General features: G+C 38.0%; 1 long non-coding RNA gene across 2 annotated transcripts in view; it reads left to right on the top strand.

Annotated features, from left to right (window-relative positions):
- Nucleotides 1–22,847, top strand: part of LOC309666666 — a 64,622-nt gene that overhangs the window by 5,095 nt on the left and 36,680 nt on the right. The gene's annotated exons all lie outside the window — the stretch shown is intronic.

The raw sequence follows: 22,847 nt of genomic DNA, 5'->3' as shown, positions 1-22,847 counted from the left end.
ACAGATTGGTTTTCTACGCCCAAAGCCACTCACTTCTTCTCTGTGCTGACTCCTAACTCCAAATAGGTGGCAGTGCTCCTGTTTTAGCTTCTTTGTTTTGGTGGCAGCATGAAGCAGGCATGCACTAACTACCAACTCAAATCTTAAACCCCTAACCCCTCAAAAGGTGATATAAATGTCAACTTGGCTTTTCCCCCTCTCTAGTAACACCTCTAGGCTCAGACTCTTTCTGACTAATTTTATAGAGGCTCACCACTTTGGATGCACCCATGTTTAGCAATTAGAATAAAAGATACATTAAATTGGTCCACACTTGCATTTTTTAAGCAAACTACACACATGAAAAGAATTGCCCCTGCTGAAAATGACCAGACCCTATGTTCAAAGAGGAAAATTAATGAATTCTCTCTTTATAGGCAAAGTATAGTAAGGCCAAGCAAGACTACCCAAATATACACTTTCATCTGCAGCTGAGTAATTAGATAACAATAAACTCTGTCCTAAGTCACCACTCTAAAGCCCAGCTGAAGCTACCAGCCGGCAAATGAGTCTATTCTAGAGGAAAGGGTGGCTGTGTGTGCATGTACTAATACACAATAGAAAATAAAACCCCGATGGAAAATGAAAAATGCTAATGACTCAGAAAAGCAGATAAGAGCCTTATGATGAAAAGAGACATAAGGAAAAATGTAGTTTTCTCTAAATTGTTATCAAAATCAGACAGCAGCTGCTTGGCAAATGGTAAAACTTGAGTATAGAGGAAACAATGTGATACTAAGCTTTTAATCTCTATCCTCTTTTTTGTTCAGAATATATCAAAATAAGACTTTGTCTTAGATTATAAGAGAGTAGCTTTTTGAAGCTTTCAGAAAAGTATTAAAACTTGACTGTCACACAGCTCATTAAATGGGAAACTCTTACCTCTAGACAACAGAATAACTTTTCATATTGGAACCTGTTATTTTTATTAAGGAACCATGGTCTTACATTTTAAATCTAAAGTAAAAAAAATGTGTCCTATATAATAAAAATGAATTTTGTATTTTTCTGGAGATAGTTTTTTCACTGTAATTATACAGAATTAAAAGTACTTACTGTTTGCATAATTGCAAATTTTACAAAGAAAATTGAGTCAAACTGTAGGCTGACATTTTAAAATATGTATTATATACAAATTGCAAGTGGAGTAACAGGTACTTTTGTATTTATTGAGCTATTGTACTGGGGGCAGGAAATGTATCTGTGTGTCAAAAAAAAAGTGCCACACACATTTTCATTTCTGTAGATATAATAAATACTGAGCATGTTTACACCAAAGTTTCATTTGTATTTCACATTTTTTGGTTTCCTAAAATTTCTCAATTTACCCACTTTAGATTATATTTGATACCTTGACTAAATCAACATTTGGTCCTAGTTTGGAAGTTCAGGTGTTTTCAATATTGATAGAATTAATTCCATTTGTAGGTCATTCATTTATTTTGGTTTTTCCTTTCATTCTCTGACTTCAAGGCTTGTTTAATCCTCTTTCCTCTCCTACGTGAGCACACATATTTCTTGGCCTTGGTGGTTACAGCCCTCGTTGACCATTTTACCTATTGCCATCAATTTATGCCGGGTGGTTTCTTGGGTTTATCCAGTGAAAGCACAATACTCTAGTCCCTGAATAGATTCCTGAAAAACCCAAACTTAGAGGATAGGGAAGTTTAAGACATTAGAGTTCAGGAGACTGATGCTGGAAGTGAATTCAGGAAAACCCTCTAAACGCTTATGTCAACTAAAAAGGCAAAACAGACATTTTACACAAATTAACAATAGTTCTATACCATTGACATTTCATTTACCATCTATTGTTGGATCCTGATCTTCTATTCTTTCGGTGAGATGTTAAGTCAAAAGGTATTTTAGGCAGCTGCTGCAGTGTGGACGTATATACACACCCACACATATCAGAACCTGTTGGCATTTTTTTTTTAGTTGATATGCTTTTATGATTGAGAAAAAACTGGATAAAACCCAGGTCAGTGTGCATCACTGATCTCTGGGAATAACATTCTACAATGGCTCCTAGACTGCTAGAAAGCTAGTGGATTTAGTGCTATGCTTGATGAGTAGCATTTGCAAACGCCTAAGTAAAGGAGACAAAGAAAAGACAGCTTCCATCTCCCTGCGGGGAATATGGAAGAATGCTCCAGAAGGCCCTGCTCCTTCCAGCTGTGGATGGAAAAAGAGACCATGGACATGAGTTTCCTGGGAGTTCTACTTAACTTAGATGACATCATCATCCTCATCAGGATCTTGGAAGAGCCTGAAAATTCTCTCCTCAAGGCACTGGACTTCCTTGGATTTGTCCCATGACAGATGTCCATTCTGTTGGGCCTCAAGCAAAATTTGCAGGGCATTAGAAAGTTAACAACAAGAAATGAGCTTCGATTCTGAAAAGATGGAGCCCAATCCATTAATGATAGATAATTAAAGGTGGTCTTGCAGCCAGTGTTATGCAGGAGGACATTAATAAGAAAAAAGACACCTCAAACCAGGACCTCAGAATCAAAGACTTAGGATATGTTCAGCTTAAAGTCCTATAACTGTAGTCACTGACCCAGCCAACCAATATTTTATATCATTTTAGGCTAGTTCTGAGAGCTTAGAGTCTATGTCATGTCAGGACACTGAAATAAAGAGGAAGCTTATCATAAAACCCAACACTTACTGAATGTCAGGCATTCTTCTGAGCATTTTACACATTAGCTTATTTAAGTTATTTAATCCTCATGACAAATCTCTCTGATCCCATTTTACCTGTAAGGCAATTGATACATTCAATTACACAAATAGTAAGTGAAGGAACCAGCATTCAGCCCCAGTTGTCCAGCTCCAGGGCCCAGGCTTTTAATCAGGATACTTTGCTTCTCTAGCTTTTGCCAGATACCGGTCATCTGAGAGTTCCTGGCTTTCACTGGTAACTTGAGTAAGTGGTGCTGTGCTAGACCTTTCTTAGCTCCTCCAGATCCACCTCACCTTGCTTTATGCCTCTGCAGACTCCCCTGCTGCCCTGGTCCAGCCTGGGTTCACCAGGAGAGGTACCAGCAGGTGATCCGAGGGCAGTAGAAGAAGGTAAGGAACTGTCCCACATCCAACCTCCTTGCCAGGTCACTGCCCACTGACTGCATCTTCCTCTGTGTCTTCACGTCTAAGGGTGGTAATGCTTCACGTGTTTATCAGTCCCCAAGACACTTCTCCATCCCTTGTTTCTTCCCTTCTCTTCTGCCCCCACTTTGTAAAGAGTCCCTTTATTAAACCATTCTCATCAGGTTCCTGCAGAAACCTGGACAGTTACAGGTACCTTTCAATAAGCATGCCAACTGCTGATTTCCCTTTCTACTTATCATTTATGGGGCATGATATGGAGGCATGGCACCAAAGATTCAAACTTGTGTTCACCAAAGGGTCGCTGGACTGTCAGAGTCATTTGGGTCCCTGGAGGCATAATGCCTTGCCCTGTATAAGGTGTTTCCATTTGTTCACTTATTCATTTATTCATTCAAAAATATTTACTGAGCACTTACTATGTGCTAGGCATTGTGACAGGTGCTGGAGATGCAGCCGTAAACAGGATAGATTGGGGCCCTACTCTCATGAAGCTTACAATTTAGTGGGCAGAAACAAAAAATAATCAAGCCAACATAATAACTGTGATAACTGCTCTGAAGACAATAAATCAGTATAGTGGTAGAGAGAGCACCTGCTGGGTGAAGGGATGCTACTTTCAATAGGCTGGTCAGAGAGGCCTCTTTGAATCCTACCTGATGGGAGGGACCTAGTTGTGAGAAGAACTGGAGAGAGAGCATTTCAAGCAAAAGGGATTGCAAGTACAAAGACCAGGAAGGAATGACGTTTTCAAGGAAAGGAAAGAAAACGATGGTAAGGAATGAAGTGGGAGAAGTGGGGAGGAGCAAAATCACCCAGGGTTTTCTAATTCTATAGTAGCTATCAAGTCTATAAGAAAAGTCTGAGGTTCTCCTGCCACCAGTTTTTTGTTTTGCTTTGTTTCTTTCTGGCTGCGTTGGGTCTTTGTTGCTGCGCGCGGGCTTTCTCTAGTTGTGGTGCGCAGGCTTCTCATTGCGGTGGCTTCTCTTGTTGCAGAGCACAGGGTCTAGGCTCACGGGCTTCAGTAGTTGTGACACATGGGCTCAGTAGTTGCGGCACGCGGGCTCAGTAATTGTCGCTCACGACCTCTAGAGGGCAGGCTCAGTAGTTGTGGTGCACGGGCTTAGTTGCTTTGCGACATGTGGGATCTTCCCAGACCAGGGATTGAGCCTGTGTCCCCTGCATTGGCAGGTGAATTCTTAACTGCTGTGCCACCAGTGAAGTCCTGCCATCAATTTTACACAGGAGGTTAGTGGAAGAAATCCCCCTCGGAAGAACCCAGCTAAGGGGAGTGATCCAAGGGAGATCCTGAGGACTCTGGGTAGGAAGAATCAGTGCTTTTTTCAAAGGCAGCAAAGATATTGTTTCTAGCTTCTTATAGACCAGACTGATGATGCGGATTTGGAGGACAAGAGCAATGGTTTCCCCCAAGAGTATCACTCCATGGTCCTGAGAGTTTAATATAGGGCTTTGGGCATTTTGAAGGCAGAGAAAACCCTACAACTCATATGTTTTTCATCTTTTAAAAAAATTTTTGGATCTAAGATAGGTCAGAATCCAAATTTGAGAGAAGATGCATCCTGAGAGAGATTTTTTTCTGTGTCTAGTCCTATATCCAAATCTGCAGTGCCTTTCTGATTAGATGTCTCAGCTGTGAATTCACTTCTCCTGTCTCCAAACTCAGTATCCAGGATGCAGAGATGCGGAAATGCAGTGACTTCCAACTGACCAGGAAGAGGGGAGATTTCAGGCTATAACTCTGGTCAAGAGAAATAAAGATGTTGCAAAAACTGAAAATGGTTGGCCAAATCTTAATGAGCTCAGAAACTGGAAACGGTGATTTGAAAGCAAAAGCAAGTGGTCAAGGGCTAAAAGGGCCTGTGAGATTTCTGTTACAGGCACTGATTCATTTACTGACATCTTTAGGGGGTGGAGAGGGCTTGTTCTAGTGGTCACATGTATGGTACCTCTGGGCAATGGACAAGCCGCAGATGATTGGGGTAACTTTTTATATGTTTGGGATATTTTGGGAGTTATTTCTCAGGGGTCCTCTCCAAACCACATAGGTATGTATCTTAGCTGTCTCCATTATGATGACCTACCAGTGCTGTTAAATCTCAACTCAGTCCTAATAGGACCTCCAGTTTCCTTTCTTTTGCCAAGACTTTGTTCGAGAAGTCTTTTTTCCTCTCTGCCCTTTGCTTCACTTCCATTTTCTATTCACAAATTTTCATTCCTCTTTTTCAATTCATTCCCAAAGTGTGATGAACAACAGCCAATACTGTTAAAGAAAGGGCATAATTTAAGGAAGCTGCACATACTGGAATTTTGTATAGGAAAACCCACTCCTGTGAGGAAGGTAATTTTTAGCTCCTTATAAATTATAAGGTCAAACTTCCTCTAACAGACCTTCTTCCCCATTAATTCCGTGTTTAAGGATTCCTCAGGTTTGTGTAGTCTTGCCATCCCATCTAAGCTGCCCTCTTCAGTGTACTTAAGTGCCAGAGGTTTCTTAATAACTTGTTGACACTTGATGTCTGTGATATTGTGCACATCAATTTCAATGGGGCCCATTTGCTTGGGCCTAATGCAGTGACTCGCAAGACAAGCTCCCCTGGGGTTGAGACAGGAGAGCCTCTCTAGACATTGTTATTGATGAACAGGCTATCAATCACTTCCTTCCCATTCAGAGGTTTGTCACTCTTCATTACTCAGCTCTTCAGACCTTTCTTGCTATTTTTCCCTTGCTTTTCATCCCATCACATGCCTGTCATGCCTGCCCAACTAGGTGATCTGCTTTTTGTTCTTAGCAGGTAGTGGAGCTTAGTAGATTTGGTGAACCTGTATTTCACTGCTTATATAATCTTTCTGGAAGGAAGGAGAGAGGAATCTAAATACCAAAATTGGATCTTGGTTAAAAACTTATTTAAATGAATTATTGGAATGTTGTTTATAAGTACAAACATAACTAAAAAGGGCTTGATAACCTTTGAATTACTTTGTTGAAAATTGCTCACTTTGAAGGTTTGATCCCTTTATTCATCGTTGAAGTATACCTAAGAGATTATAAATGCAAACAGCAAAGATGTCATTTTGAACTACGCTGAACTATTTTTATCAGAATGGTTTGACAGCAGAAGGTAGGGCCTAAGCTACGTTATAAACCAACCATGATTGGGAACAGTAGATAAATATTTTCTTTTCTTTATATATTTAGCCAAAGTGAATTTTCACATGTGGAGTTTATTTTCATAGCAAGAACGAAGACCAGATCATTAATCTCATTTCACATAAGTCACTGGACAGGAACAAGGAACCCTGATTAATTTAGTTTCTTTTTAGCTCCAAGCTAAACACTTCAAAACAGCGTAGTTTTAATGAACAAATGGAATATTCCTCAAGTGTTATCAGACAAGCAGGAAATCTAATAAAATAAACCCATATCTGCTTTGAAGAGATGTCAGGTAAGTGGATATTTTGCAGGTTCTGAGCAGTTTTTATTCATGGTAACTTGAGAACATCTACTGAGAAAATCTAGTTTCCAAAATAAGTTAATCCCCATATTTTGAAGAGGAGTTTTAGAATGTAGAATTAAAGTAATAATAATAAAAATAGAACTTGTTGGAAATCACAGGATGCTAATTGTGATGTGGGAAAGTGGCCCTACCTTATGAGAAGCTGGGCAATTTGAGGGATAGGCAACAAAAAGAATACAGTATTGTTTCTTCAAGGAGCAAATATCCCTTTCAAACACATTGGACTGTTAATATAAGCTCACAGATTTGTCATGTTATGCCGGTGTGTATTTCTCAAAGGCAAATAAGCAAGCAAACAAGCAAAAACTATAGATAGCTACATCTCAATTCATATGTATATGTATATATATATAAAACAAATAAACTGCCAGATATTTCTCCAGCAAAGATGGGTTTATTTGGGATCAGCAAGAATTGCAATTCAGGGTCTGCAACCATGGTGAGCCACTTGCAAGTCCCCTCATGGCAAGGGAAAAAGAATACCTTTATAGAGGGAAAGGAAGGTGGGAGGGCTGGAATAAACAAAGAGTCCACGGCGTTTCACTGGCTGAGTCCTTGCCAGGAAAGAAGAGGAGTCTTTCTCCTTCCTTTTGGGCTCTGCCATCTTCACAGGGTGTGAGAGCAACCCCTGCTGGTCTCCAGACTCTATTTCATGAGGTTTCTGTTTGTTTGTTTGTTTGTTTATGAAATAGTTCACACATAGATCATTTCCAGCAGAAACACAAAGCCCCACAGGTTAAATTCAAGATAGGGTGAGTAAACAGAAGAAAAATAATCTGGATCACTGAAAAATTTTGTAGCACTAAAATGGAACAAAACTGTGAGAGCTCAGAGATAAACATAACCCCAAATTAGATGTGCTGCAAGAAGATTTTAGAAAAGAGATAAAATCTATTCTCAAAGAGATAAAAAAGGACAGGACATCTATTAAAGAAGGACAGTCCAGAATAAAATAAAAAACAAAATGAAATCTGCAATAGACCAAATAAAATCACTGCTGGAAGCAGACAAGAGCTCGTTATTATGGGAAGCTGCTGTGTGATGGAAAGAGTGTGAGGTTTGGAGTCTGAGGATCTGGGATTAAAACATCTTTGGTGATTTACTCACTATGTGATCATGAGAAAATCACTCACCCTCTCTGAGCAAAAGTTTCTTCATATGTAAAATGAGGTTAACGGTACATTCTAGGCTAGTCAGAAACATCCCATTTACAACCCTGGGGAATATAATGTAAACGGTGCCCCTGGACTTACATATTACAGCATGCTAAATGTCTGCAATAAAAAAATGTCACTGCATCTATTCCTAGCACATGGTAGGCAGTTCATACATGTTAATTTTACCTAAAATCATAGCAAAGCAGACCTCATGACAAAATGCTGAATCAGCAAGCTAGACAATGAAAGTGACAACCATATCCTGGTCACCAAAGGTATAAATGTTAATATTAAAACATCTGCAAAAAGATGACAATCAGGGATAATAGATCTAACCTACCGATGACAGCATTTTCCAAAGAAGAACACAGGATGAATGCATGTGGACATTGGTATTTAAAAAATGTAAATTAAGAAGAAGTTCCAAACATAAGTAAAATAGTAATTAAGCTTAGGAATAGGCATCACCATGCCTCAGGTTTTAAATAATAATTGGCTACATGTAAAAATAATTTTGCAGGGACTTCCCTGGCAGTCCAGCAGTTAAGAATCCGTGCTTCTGCTGCAGGGGGCACAGGTTCGATCCCTGGTCGGGGAACTAAGATCCCACATGCCACACAGTGAGGCTAAAAAAAAAAGAAAAAAACTGTAAAAAATAATAGTAATTTTGCAAGCATGCAGTTTGAAAACTGTTATACTAAAGGGATAGAAAATAAAAATTCAGAGAAATATTTTCCCCCTCTGGATGAACCCAAGCCAGGACAAAAGAGTTACATCTGAAGAAATCTCTCTTATAAAGAGTCAAAAAGAATGAATCAAGGTGTTGCTTGTGTGGAAAGTCACCAAAATGACATTCCCAGATATGCAAATATATTAACCTTTTTAGAGGAGTCAGATGAAGACCTACTCCAGAACACTAGATATGAAAATAAATTTTTGAATAGAGATGACACCATTAAAAAACTTAAAATTAGTGCTGATATATGTTAAATTTAATGGAAAAATGGAACATATGAAGTATATTCCAAAGGATTAAAAAATACTCAGGACCCTGGGATTCCAGGAAGATAACGACCGTCTTTTCCAGCGTCAATTTCAATCATTCTGGCCCATTTGAGCCAAATCACTGTTGGTGCTGACAGGAAACCAAATCCAAGTAAAGCCGTGGGCTCCGTGAAAGACATAAGGTGAGGTTAACCCCCTGGGACTGGATCAGCACCTGGAGACCAGCACCGGGAAGCCCAGGCTGAGGATCACAGCCAGGCTGTTATGAATCTCAGGGGGAAAGGAGTGAGCATGTGTAGACATCTTGCCCCTGAGGAGACCAAGAAGGAGCTGGAATAATGGTCAGGTGCTCCTTGGCCTGCAGCCTGGGAGAGAAGAAAGAGACCAGAAAGCAGGGAGGCTTCCTCCAGGTGTCTCGGTTAAGAGACTGACAGCCTGTCTGCTTCTGCACAGTTGGACCAGGTGGAGACAGATGTATGCCCCACCACCAGAGGAATTCCCAGAGAGCTAGCAAAGAAAAATAACATCACATAGGGCCCAGCAGCCAGAATGAGAAATAGATCAGTCAGGACAGAATGCTCAACAGCAAAGGAGGCACATGACAAAATGAATAAAACAATAATAGACTCACGTAAGGATACTCAAGAGTGCAAGGAATAGTTTCTGGAGTTACCGAGAAACCACATTTTTTTCAACTAAATATTTTAGTAGGAGAACTGAAAGAGAGGCTAATAGTTGTGATACTTGAATTACAGGCATGGACAATCAATGCAAGAAATATCTCAAACCACAGTTTAAAATAAAAGAAGATGGTGTATTGATTTCCTATTGCTGCTCGAACAAATTACCACATACCCAGTGGCTTAAAACAACACAGATTCATTATCTTGCGTTTCCAGACATCACAAGCCTAAACTAGGTCCTTGGCGCTGCTTTTCTTCAGGAGGCTCTGGGGGGTGGGTTTCCTTCCTTTTCCAGATTCTAGAGTCACGTGCACTCCTTGGCTCATGGCCCCTTGCTCTGCCGTCGAAGTCAGCAGCCGAGCTTCCTCTCTCCGCTCTGACATCCTGCTTCCATGTAAAAAGGAAAAGCCCTATAAAAGGACCCTTGTGGTTACCTCGGCCCACCAGGATCATCCAGGATAATCTCCCGATGTTGAGATCCTTAATTATATCTGCAAGGTAACATACCCACAGGTTCCAGGGATTAGGAGGTGGACATCTTTGAGGGGTGACATTGTCCAGAGTACCCCAAGTAGAATGATGGAAAAAATAAGAGTTGGATGATAGAGCCAGGATACGTCACCTGAAAATCACAGTCATTTCCAGTAAGAGAAAAAAGAACACATGGAGCATAAACATTTGCTTAAACATGTACTAGGAAAAGAATTACCTAAAGTGAAGAAATCTTGAACCTGGAGCTTTAAATGACTTCATGAGTTCAGGCAGGATTAGTGGGAAAAGAGACATCTAGGCATTCTCTGGTATAATTTTTAAGCTCTTAGGACAAAGGGAAAAAATCAAACCTTTAAACAAAATGGCAAGTTATTTAGATAAAAGAAGACTCAGGGGCTTCCCTGGTGGCACAGTGGTTGAGAATCCGCCTGCCAATGCAGGGGACATGGGCTCGGGCCCTGGTCTGGGAAGATCCCACATGCCGCGGAGCAACTAAGCCCGTGAGCCACAACTACTGAGCTTGCGCGTCTGGAGCCTGTGCTCTGCAACAAGAGAGGCCGCAACAGTGGGAGGCACACGCACCACAATGAAGAATGGCCCCTGCTCGCCGCAACTACAGAAAGCCCTCGCACAGAAACGAAGACCCAACACAGCCAAAATAAATAAATTAATTAATTTAAAAAAAAAAAATAGAAGACAGGTTAATATTGGACTTCTCATATATAACACTGGTCATAGAAGAACGCAGTGGAATAAATCTAGACTCTGAGAGCCCACACCTTTCCTGTCACCAGTGTTGCTGATGAAAATCTAACGATAAACTGAGACTTATTTTTCCCAGATAAACTATGGGAGACTAATGGGAGAAAAGTATTGCAATCCAAGAATCCTATACCCAGCCAAAAATGATTCACCAGCAAGCCAGCAAGATACTTATATATATGCAAAACTTTAGAGAGCATATCACATACCCCAACTGAGAGAAATACTCTAGAAAGGACTTTATGCAAAGTAAAAAACGGAGCAAAACAGAGCCCTCAAAATGGGTGTCCCTGAGGAAGAAAGAAATAACGGAGAACATGGATAAGTCTGAATGGCTTTATCTCTTAGACCTTCTGAAAAAATGCTTTTATTTTTATTTATTTATTTATTTATTAAAATTTGACAGCACTTTTTTTTTTTAATTTATTATTTTTGGCTGTGTTGGGTCTTCGTTGTTGTGCATGGGCTTTCTCTAGTTGCGGCGAGCGGGGGCTACTCTTCGTTGCGGTGCGCGGGCTTCTCATTGTGGTGGCTTCCCTTGTTGTGGAGCATGGGCTCTAGGCACGTGGGCTTCAGTAGTTGTAGCACAGGGGCTCAGTAGTTGTGGCTTGCAGGCTCTAGAGCGCAGGCACAGTAGTTGTGGCGCATGGGCTTAGTTGCTCCGTGGCATGTGGGATCTTCCCAGACCAGGGCTCAAATCCGTGTCCCCTGTGTTGACAGACAGATTCTTAACCACTGCGCCACCAGGGAAGCCCAAAAATGCTTTTAAATATGTCATGTTAGTATATTATATGTTGTACATATGACATTAAATCATATAATATTATTATTAATGTTAAGGTTATTTAAATGTTAAATAAGTACCCTAAAACAAAGTCATTTCTGAAAAGGAAATTCAATGGAAATTTTAATTATGATCTAGAACTAAAATACTAAATTAATTCAGCAAAACCTAAGAATTCATACAGTGGAAAGGACACAGGAAAGTAAAAATTTTCTAGATGTCTCATGTAGTTGGGAGTGAGGTAGACAGACAAGAGAGGAAGAAAGTTAAGATGTTGTAAAGGTCTCATCTAATAAGAGTTGGGAGCAGGGAGAGATAGAACAAATGGGTGGGAAAATAGAACATCTTTTTTAAAATTTTTATTCAAGTATATTTGATTTACAATGTTGCAGGTGTACAGCAAAGTGATTCAGATATATATATATTATATATATATATATATACACATATATATATTATATATATATACACATATATATATAATATATATATATATATATACACACATATATATATATATGTTTTTTCAGATTCTTTTCCGTTATAGGTTATTACAAGATATTGAAGATAGTTCTCTGTGCTATACTGTAGGTTCTTGCTGTTTATTTTATATATAGTAGTTTGTATCTGCTAATCCCAAACTTCTAATTTACACCCCCATCCTTTCCCCTTTGGTAACCATAAGGTTATTTTCTATGTCTGTGAGTCTCTTTCTGTTTTGTAAATAAGTTCATTTGTGTCATATTTTAGATTCCACATATAAGCAATGTCATGTGGTATTTGTCTTTCTCTTCCTGACTTACTTCACTTAGTCTGATAATCTCTAGGTCCATCCATGTTGCTGCAAATTGCATTATTTCATTCTTTTTATTTTCTTCTTTTATCTTTTCAAAAAACCAAGTTTCTTTTAGTTTCATTGATCTTTTCTTTGTCTCTGTTTCATTTATTTCTGATCTGATCTTTATGATTTCTTTCCTTCTATTAACTTTGGGTTTCATTTATTCTTCTTTCTCCAGTTGCTTTAGGTGTAAGGTTAGGTTGTTTGAGATTTTTCTTATTTCCTGAGGTAGATTGTATGGCTATAAAATTCCTTCTTAGAACTGCTTTTGCTGCATCCCGTAGGTTTTGGATTGTCCTGTTTCCATTTTCATTGATTGCTAGGTATTTTTTGATTTCCTCTTTGATTATTTCAGAGATCCATTGGTTGCTTAGTAGCATATTGTTTAGCCTCCACACGTTTGTGTTTTTTGCAGTTTTTTTCTTATAGTTGGTTTTTAGTCTCATAGTGTTATGGTCAGAAAAGATGCTTGATATGATTTCAGTTTTCTTGAATTTACTGAGGCTCACTTTGTGGCCCAGCATATGATCTATCCTGGAGAATGTTCCATGTGCACTTGAAAAGAATGTGTATTCTGCTGTTTTCAGATGGAATGCTCTCTCTATATGTTAATTAAGTCCATTTGGTCTAATGTGTCACTTAAGACCTGTGTTTCCTTATTTATTTTCTGAATGGATGATCTGTCCATTGATGTAAGTGGGGTGTTAAAGTCCCCCACTATAATTGTGTTACTGTTGATTTCTCCTTCTATGGCTGTTAGCATTTGCCTTATGTATTGAGGTGCTCCTATGTTGGGTGCATATATATTTACAATTGTTGTATCTTCTTGGATTGATCCCATGATCATTATGTAGTTTCCTTCTTTGTCTCTTGTAACAGTTTTTAATTTAAAGTCTATTTTTTCTGATATGAGTATTGCTACTCCAGTCTTCTTTTGATTTACATTTGCATGGAATATCTTTTTCCATCCCCTCACTTTCAGTCTGTATGTGTCTCTAGATCTGAAGTGGGTCTCTTGTAGGCAGCATATATACAGGTCTTGTTTTTTTATCCATTCAACTGGTCTGTGTCTTCCGCTTGGAGAATTTAGTCCATTTACATTTAAGGTAATTATCCACATGTATGTTCTTATTGCTATTTTGTTAATTGTTTTGGATTCGTTTTTGTAGGTCTTTTTTTTCCTTTTCTTCTTTTGTTCTCTTCTCTTGTGACTTGATGACTATCTGTAGTGTTATGTTTGGATTCCTTTTTCTTTCTGTGTATATATCTAATATCGATTTTTGGTTTCGGTTGACTGAGTTTTTTGTATAGCAGTCTATACATATATGTAATTATTTTAAGAGGCTGATCTATTCATTCTTAATTTTATTTATTTATTTATTTATTTATTTATTTATTTATTTATTTATTTATGGCTGTGCCATGTGGCTTGTGGGATCTTATTTTCCTGACCAGGGATTGAACCCGGGCCCCCAGCAGTGAAAGCGCAGAGTCCTAAGCACTGGACTGCCAGGGAATTACCCTGATCTCTTAATTTTAAATGCATTTTAGATATCCTGCATTTATACTCTCTTCCCCTCATGATATCATTTTTTACATCTTATTGTTTTGTGTATCCCTTAACTGCTTATTGTAGATACAGATGATTTTACTACTTTCATCTTTTATCCTCTCTACTAGTTTTGTGTATGGATGATTTCCTACCTTTATTGTGTATTTGCCTTTACTGGTGAGCTTTTCCATTTCGTAATTTTTAAATTTCTAGTTGTGGTCTTTTCTTTTTTGTCCAGAGATATTCCTTTAGCACTTGTTGTAAAGCTGGTTGGTGGTGCTGAATTCTTTTAGCTTTTGCTTGTCTCTAAAACTTTTGATTTCTCCATTAAATGTGAACAAGAGCCTTGCTGGGTAGAGTATTCTTGGTTGTAGTTTTTTCTCTTTCATCACTTTAAATATATCATGCCACTCCCTTCTGGCCTACAGAGTTTCTGCTGAAAAAATAATTGATAGCCTTATGGCAGGTCCAGAAAATAGCTGACAGCCTTATGGGAGTTCCTTTGTACATTATTTTTTGCTCTTCACTTGCTGCTTTTAGTATTCTCTCTTATTTAAATTTTGTCATTTTGATTACAATGTATCTTGGTGTGTTCTTCTTTGGGCTAATCCTGCATGGGACTCTGCCTTTCCTGGACTTGAGTGATGGTTTTCTTTCCCAGGTTTTGGGAGTTTTCAGCTATTAACTCTGCAAATATTTTCTCAGGCCCTTTCTCTTTCTTTTCTCCTTTCTGGACCCCTATAATGCAAATATTAGTGCAATAGATGTTGTCCCAGAGGTCTCTTAAACTGTCCTCATTTCTTTTTATTTATTTATTTTTTCTGTTTAGCAGGAGTGATTTCCACTACTCTGTCTTCCAGCTCACTGATCTGTTCTTCTGCCTCAATTTGTCTACTATTGATTCCTTCTAGTGTATTTTTCTTTTTGGTTATTACATTCTTCATTTCTATTTGTTTGTTCTTTATATTTTCTAACTCTTTGTTTACAACATCTAACTTCTTGCTCTGTGCATCCATCCTCCACCTTTGAACATCTTTACAAAAATTGCTCCGAACTCTTTCTCAGTTAGATGACGTATCTCCACATCACTTAGTTTGTTTCTCAGGTTTTTTTTCCCCCCCCCCCTCAGGTTTTTTTGGTTTTTTTTTTTAATTAATTAATTTATTTATTTATTTTTGGCTGCGTTGGGTCTTCGTTTCTGTGTGAGGGCTTTCTCTAGTTGTGGCAAGTGGGGGCCACTCTTCATCGCGGTTCGTGGGCCTCTCACTATCGCGGCCTCTCTTGTTGCGGAGCACAGGCTCCAGACGCGCAGGCTCAGTAGTTGTGGCTCACAGGCCCAGTTGCTCTGCGGCATGTGGGATCTTCCCAGACCAGAGCTCAAACCCGTGTCCCCTGCATTGGTAAGTAGACTCTCAAACACTGCGCCACCAGGGAAGCCCCTCAGGTTTTATCTGGTTCCTTTTTCTGTAACATATTCCTCTGATGCCTCATTTAGTCTAAGTTTTTTGGGGTTGGTTTTTTTTTTTTGGTACTTTTATGTATGTGGTAGGTTAGTTGTGTTCCTGACCTTTGGAGAAGTGGCTGTCTGTAGGAGGCATCCTGTTGCCCTGGCAGTGCACTCCCCTCTCATCACCCGAGGCTCTAGGGCTCTAGGGGTTCCCCCTAAGAGGGCTACATGTGTCCTTCTATTGTGGCGGGCTACATGGGCAGTCTTGTCAGCTTGGTTTGTCCCTAGCCCAGTTGGTTGCCAGGCCCTGCCTGGTGCAGATGCTGCTGTTTAGTGGGGCCTGGTCACAAGGTAGCTGGTTGCGGAATCCTAGGGGATCCCCGTGGCTACTGCTGGTTCACTAGTGGGCAGCATCATGGTCCTGAAGATGCTGGGGCTGTTGCCCACCACTGGCATGTGCAGCTAGATCCTGGGGTTAATGCCAGACTGCAGTCAGGCAGAGCTGGTTCCTGAATGCATACATATAACCAAATCGCTTTGCTGTACATCTGAAACTAACACAACATTGTAAATCATCTATACTTCAATTTAAAAAAAATTTTTTTTAAAAGAGATCAGAGACAGAAAAAAAATGGGTAAAGAAAAATGATAAACATATGGATAAATCTAAATACATATTAATATAAAACAATAAATAGTAAATAACAATAATAAAAAACAATAAAATAATATCCACTTTGTAGAATTTTTTTAAAAGGATATAGCTAGATTGCCTGTCAACGTTTGAATGTAACCTACAGATGGGGCAACTAGAGCTGAAGCATTCTAAGGTACTTGATGTTTATGACAGAGGTTGACAAACGACGTCCTTTGGCTGAAAACTCATTTGCCTCCTATTTTCTTTTATTTTGGAAAATAGAAATTTATTCTCTCCATTTTGGAGGCTAGAAATCCAAAATCAAGGAGTTGGCAGGGCCCCATTTCCTCTGAAGTTTCTAGGGAAGTATTCTTTCTTGTCTCTTCTTAGATTCTGACGATTGCCAGCAATTCTTGGTGTTCCTTGGTTTGTAGCTGCATCAGTCCAATTTCTGCCTCTGTCTTCATGTGGTCATCTTCCCTCTGTGGACCTGCTTGTGTCTTCTTGGCCTGCTAACAGGGACAACAGTCATTTGATTTTTGTGTTAGTTTCAGGTGTACAGCAAAGTGATTTGGTTATATGTATACATTCAGGAACCAGCTCTGCCTGACTGCAGTCTGGCACTAACCCCAGGATCTAGTCCAGTATGACTTCATCTTAACTTGATTACATCTGCAAAGACTATTTCCAAATAAAGTCATATTCACAGATACCAGGAGTTAGGACTTCATCATACCTTTTTGTGGGACAAAGTTCAACTCACAACAGTCTATGGCTTAATATTCCACCCTCTGAGCCCTTGGCATTGGAGGAGCCCCATCCCCCCACTCTGGACCCTTGGTGACAACTCAGCATCAATTTTTACAAAGTTTTCTTGGAACACTGCTACATCTATTTCTTTATGTATTGTCTATGGCTGTTTTATGCTACAATGACAGAGTTGTATTTGCAAAAAACCCCGAAGGTTAAGATATTTACTGTCTGATTCTTTATAAAAAAAAGTTTACCAATCCCTGGTTGAAGCGAAGCATAAGGATATTGACTATATTTAGACTTTAAATTCCCAGAATATGAACTAAAATAATTGAAATAGAGATTATAATTCCCAATGCAATAGAGCCTGACTAAGCCAAAAGAAGGAAAGAAAGGAGAGAAAGAGTGAAGGGAGGGATGAAGAAAAAAGAAATAACAGCAAAAAATCAGGTTAAATAAAAACCTCTATAAAATATGCAGGAAAAATCCATATTATGAATAATTGGGTATATTTAAATGAACTGAAATTTCAATTAAAAGAGACATATTGTCAGACAATATTAAGAAATAAGCTAAAAATCCAGCCACATGCAGATTATAAAGGACAGAGAATGTGTGAAGTAAATGAATAAAAAAGACATACTAGAAAATTACCAATTAAAAAAGTTTATAAATCCAAATTAATTAATATTAGATGAAATAAATTTCAAAAAAGTTTGTTTTAACAATGTTAACATGTGTTATTTTCATACAAATTAAACTTTATATATCATAAGCCCATCAACTAAAGAGATTCTAGAAAAAATATTCTAGAATTAATAAGAATTTAATTTTAAAAGCTGAATACTAGGTAAACATTAAAAAGATCAATAACTTTTTAAAATTTCTAGACACAAGTGTCTAGAAATAGAAACAGGAAATTTTAAAATATATCAAGCTATAAATCTACTATAATATTGCAATATGGAATGAGTAGAGGTAATCTAAAATTGATTGGGTTCCAGAAATATATCTTAGTGTATATGATAATTAACATGATAATTTTAGATTATAACTTAGTGGGAAAACAATGAATTAGTTAATAAGCTGCTGCTATTCTGAGTATTCACTTGGAATAAAATAAAAATTTAATCTTTCTCTTATACAAGAATCCAAAACTAAATTTCAAATATATTAAAGATTTCAATGTACAGAAAATTAAGTATCAACAGAAAATATAAGATATGTACAAACTAGTGTTTAGGGAATATATTTTAAAATCAGGGTCTAGAAGTTTTTATGAAATTGTGTATAAGTCAGGATCCAGTTAGGAAAGCAAGAAATACATTAATTGTTTCAGCAGAGGGAATTTAGTATAAAAATTTGGTACACGTTGTTGGAGAGCTTAGTGGGCAAGAAGAAGACGCTGAGATTACCCAGAGATAGTAACTGCAGAAGCAGCATGAACACACACACACACACACCTACTCCAAGGCTGGGAGAACAGAGAGAAAAGGTTGGGGTTATAAAGCCTAGGAGCTCAGGGGGCCTACGAGCCTGGGTCACAGACCCTACATGAAGCTAGCTGCAAGGAGAAAAGAAATTTACAGAGTCTCAGCTCTAGCATTTGGAATGACTTTGGAGCTTAAAAACAAAATGTTTAATAACTGGCACAGATAGATTTCATTGACTACATAAACCTTAAATGCTTTGGATGGCAAAGAGATCATAAACATAGTCAATAGGCAAACAATAGAACTGGAATAAGGACAAAGCCATCATATTCGTGGCTATCTATCAAACTGCAAAAAAAAGAGCCCCTGAACAGAATGGGTTTTTTTACAAGGGTGTATGTGTTTGTACTGGCAGAGGGAAAGAGAGAGAAAAAAATAATTCCCATCAATCTGAGAATAATTGAATAAATGTATTTACACATCATGGAATAGATTTGCTTATAAAACTGGTCCAGGTTCTTATAATAGTGGACTAACAGGTAACTGGAGTAGCCCTCTGTCAAGGGCTGGGGAGAATCTGAGATTTTACTCTGCTTGAAGCTAACAAGTTAGTCTATCACAGTTTCACACATGCTGACACAAGAAACCAGACCCCCAGGACAAAAACAAAGGCCTTTATTTCTCATGGCACAACAGAGCACCTATCTCTATATTCCAAGGTGTTTTTCTATTCAAACATCAGTATAAAGATTGGGACAAAAGCTGCCATACAATGTGTAGAAACATGCCCTTCAACACCCTCCTGCATATAAAAATTATAAATTCTGTACAAAATTGTAAATATTTTTTTAAAAAACTATTTAAAGGCAGTAGAGAGTGACCAAAAACCGGCAAAAATTGGAAGGAAATCAAGCCTTGGAAGAACGGATGTCCATGGGGGACCCACTTTCAGATAGCTTTTGCCCTGAGGCCCTCTTCAGCCCACAAGAAGCAGAGCCACTAAACCTCAGGCAGAAAACATCTTATTGGCTTGAGGTGTCAAAGGACAGAATTTGGGGCTGTCATAGTGGCTGGACACTGAGAGGAAAAGCCCTGAAAAGAGGGAGTCATTCACTGGGAGAAGCCCCAAAATCTGTGGGGAAAAAAAAAAAAAGAAGCTTCTTTTAAATCACTGGCTGACCTCTAAGTTGCATTTGCATACAGGAAACCCCAAAGGCAATAAAAAGAAAGTAAAGACATTCATATTGGAAGAGAAGAAATAAAACTGTCTTTGCAGATGGAAGCTACAAAAAAATATCTTGGAACAATTAAGTGGGTTAAATAAGGTTGAAGAATTGAAGGCCAATATAAAACATCAGTTGTATAGCAATGAACCATTAGAAACTGCAATTAAACAAAAAAAATACCATTTACAATAGCATGAACATATGAAATATTTAGGGATAAACGTGTCAGGAGATGTATAAGACTTGTACTCTGAAAACTACAAAACATCGCTGAGAAAAATTAAAGACCTAAATAAATGGAGAGAGATTACTGGGTTCATGGTTTAGAAGACCCAGTATTTTTAAGATAGCAATTGACCTCAAATTAATCTGTAGATTCAGTACAAGCTCATCAAAATCCCAGCAGATATTTTTGTAGAAATTGATGTCAATTATAAAATATTTATGGAAAAACAAAGGACCAAAAATGTTTTTAAAAGAGGATCAAAGTGAAGAACTTACAGTACCTTACTTCAAGATTATTATAGAGTAATTAAGACAGGGTAGTTTTGGCAAAAAATGGAGAAATAGTTCAATAGAAAAAAATAGAGAATACAGAAATACATCCAAGCATTCAAAGGACAACTGATCTTTTGCAAAGATGCAAAGGCAAGTTTGTGGCAATAGGATAACCTTTTTAACAAATGGTGCTGGAACAATTGAATATCCATGTGCAAAATAAGGGACCTCAATCCATACCTTGTACCATATATTAAAATTAACTGGAAACGGATCATAAACTTGAATGTAACATCTCAAGTCATAAAACCCTTATAAGAAAACGTAGGAGAAATCTTGTGAAATTTGTTTAGACAAAGATTTCTTAGATATGACACAAAACATAAAAGAACAGTCCTATAAATGAGATTTCACCAAAATTAAGAAGTACTGCTGATTACAAGACACTGATAAGAAAATGAAAAGTCAAGCCACAGCCTGGGGGAAAATATTTGTCAATTACATAAAGGACACATATCTAGAATATGTAAAGAACTCTCAGATGGCAAATAAAGACATAAAAAGTTGCATCATTAGTCATTAGGGAAAAAAAATGAAAATCACCATCTAAGTATTAAAAATAGCTAAAACTGGAAAAGACTGACCACACCAAGTGCTGGTGAGAAAGCAGAAGCAACTGGAGCTGTCCTGTGCCGCCCGTGAGAATGAAAGTGGTGCAGCCACTTTGGAAAACAGGTTGACTGCTCTTAAAAAGTTAAAGACACTACCGAATGACCCTGCCATTCCACCACCAGCTGGAACTGAATGAAATGGCCACATACGTCCAAGTCAAATGAATCCGCTTACCCACACAAAGACTTGTACGCAAATGTTCCTAGCGGTCTTATCAATGATAGGCAAAAACCAGACATGAAGGCACCACTAGGAACTTTCCAAGGAGATGGAAATGTTTCATGTCTTAATTGGGGTGTTGGTTACAGGAGTGTGTATATTTATCAAGTCATTAAATTATACGCTTAAGTTTGGTGCATTTCACAGAATGAACGTTTTATTTTTAAAATAATTATAAACTTAAGAATAAACAAAGAAAAAGTTGTTTAAAAAGGAAATAAATCAGAGATATGTCAGATGATTTGCTGAGATCTGTACAACAAATAAGGACATAAGGAAAGCAAGACATAGAAACAGATGTATACTATCTCTTGTGAAGCAAAGGTTTTAAAAAATCCTGTAGATTCATATAATTATTTAAATGTGGTATAAACATATGATTATATAAGCTTGGAAAAATACAGGAGTGTACCGGGTTATCAGGTTTTTAATGTGGTGAGTAATTATATGGTTCACAGATTGCAGAGGTAGGGAAAGGTATAAGAAAGAGATGAAAGAGGAGAGAGAATCCAGAAAGAGAGAGAGCAAGAGGGAGAGAAACTCTTGAGAATTCACTAACTTGAGATCAGTACATTCGTATGATCACATGTTTGCATTTACTATACATGGACGGGGCTGCTACAGAGCCCACCCCAAGGAGGAACATTTCACATGAGTGGTTATATAAGGCAGCAGAACTTCATATAGTTGTATACATGTTTAAAAAAAAATTTAAAGACCTAGAAAAAAAAGAAATGAAATAAAATAAGGAGCCATTACTTCTATAATGATCCAATCCAATAAATTTTTAGTAGGAAGAGACTCCTAGTGGAAAGTATTTGTTTCTTACCTAACAATGAGGTATTTAAAATTTTATTTATGCCTTCTGAATTGGATCTAAATCTCCTAAAATATATCTTAAGCTTTTCTGATTCTTAGGCCTAAATATGATGCCTACCCAGAAATACAATAAAATGTCTCCATTTTCTTCATAGTGAAATGATGAGGTTAAGTTGGATTCAAAGCTTGAGTTTAAGGTAGTTTGTATAGAATCAATAGCCACAGTTGTTTTGTTTATTTTTTTAATTGAAGTAATAGTTGATTTATTGCAGCAAAGTGATTCAGTTATACATATATATACATTCTTTTTTAAAAATATTCTTTTCCATTATGGTTTATCATAAGATATTGAATATAGTTCTCTGTGCTATACAGTAGGAACTTGTTTACCTATTCTATATATAAAAAGCTTACATCTGCTAACCCCAAACTCCCACTCCATCCCTCCCCCAACCCCCTCCCCCTTGGCAACCACCAGTCTGTTCTCTATGTCTGTGATTCTATTTCTGTTTTATAGATAGGTTCACTTGTGTCATATTTTAGATTCTGCATGTAAAGCCATGGTTGTTTTGGAAAAGTAATAAAATGAAAGACTCAGCCTTTGTTCATAAAAAAGGAATAAACATATTACATGTAGAGTATACTTCTGCATACGTAGGAAATATAAAATAATCTGCTAGAAGAACTATTAGAATTAGAGAATTCATCTAACGTATAAGGCTCTCCTAGTGATCTGAGCACCTCTCCCTCCCATTTCTTCTCTGGCGGCCTCGATCAGGCAGGGCAGTCAAACCGGTCGAGGTGGCAGGTGCATCCAATGTGGCATGATCCCCAATGGAGCAGGCACAGGGATTGCTATCTTTCTTTAGACTGAAGTCGAGCTGATGTACAAGGTTGTGTTAGTTTCTGCCGTACAGCAGAGTGATTCAGTTACACACATATATACATATCCTTTTTCGTGTTCTTTTCCATTATCGTTTATTGCAGGATATTGAGTATAGTTCCCTGTGCTATACAGCAGGGCTTTGTTGTTTATCTGTTTTATATATAGTAGTGTGTATCAGCTAACCCCAAACTCCTAATTTATCCCTCTCCCCGACTACCCCTTTGGTAACCATAAGTTTGTTTTCTACATCTGTGAGTCTATTTCTGGTAAGTTCATTTGTGTCCTGTTTTAGATTCTA

Source organism: Balaenoptera physalus, assembly GCF_965194825.1.
Source record: "Balaenoptera physalus genome assembly, chromosome: 9".
Lineage (NCBI taxonomy): Eukaryota > Metazoa > Chordata > Mammalia > Artiodactyla > Balaenopteridae > Balaenoptera > Balaenoptera physalus.
The sequence above is the reverse complement of the archived record's forward strand: the minus strand, read 5'-3'. Positions and strand labels throughout refer to the sequence as shown.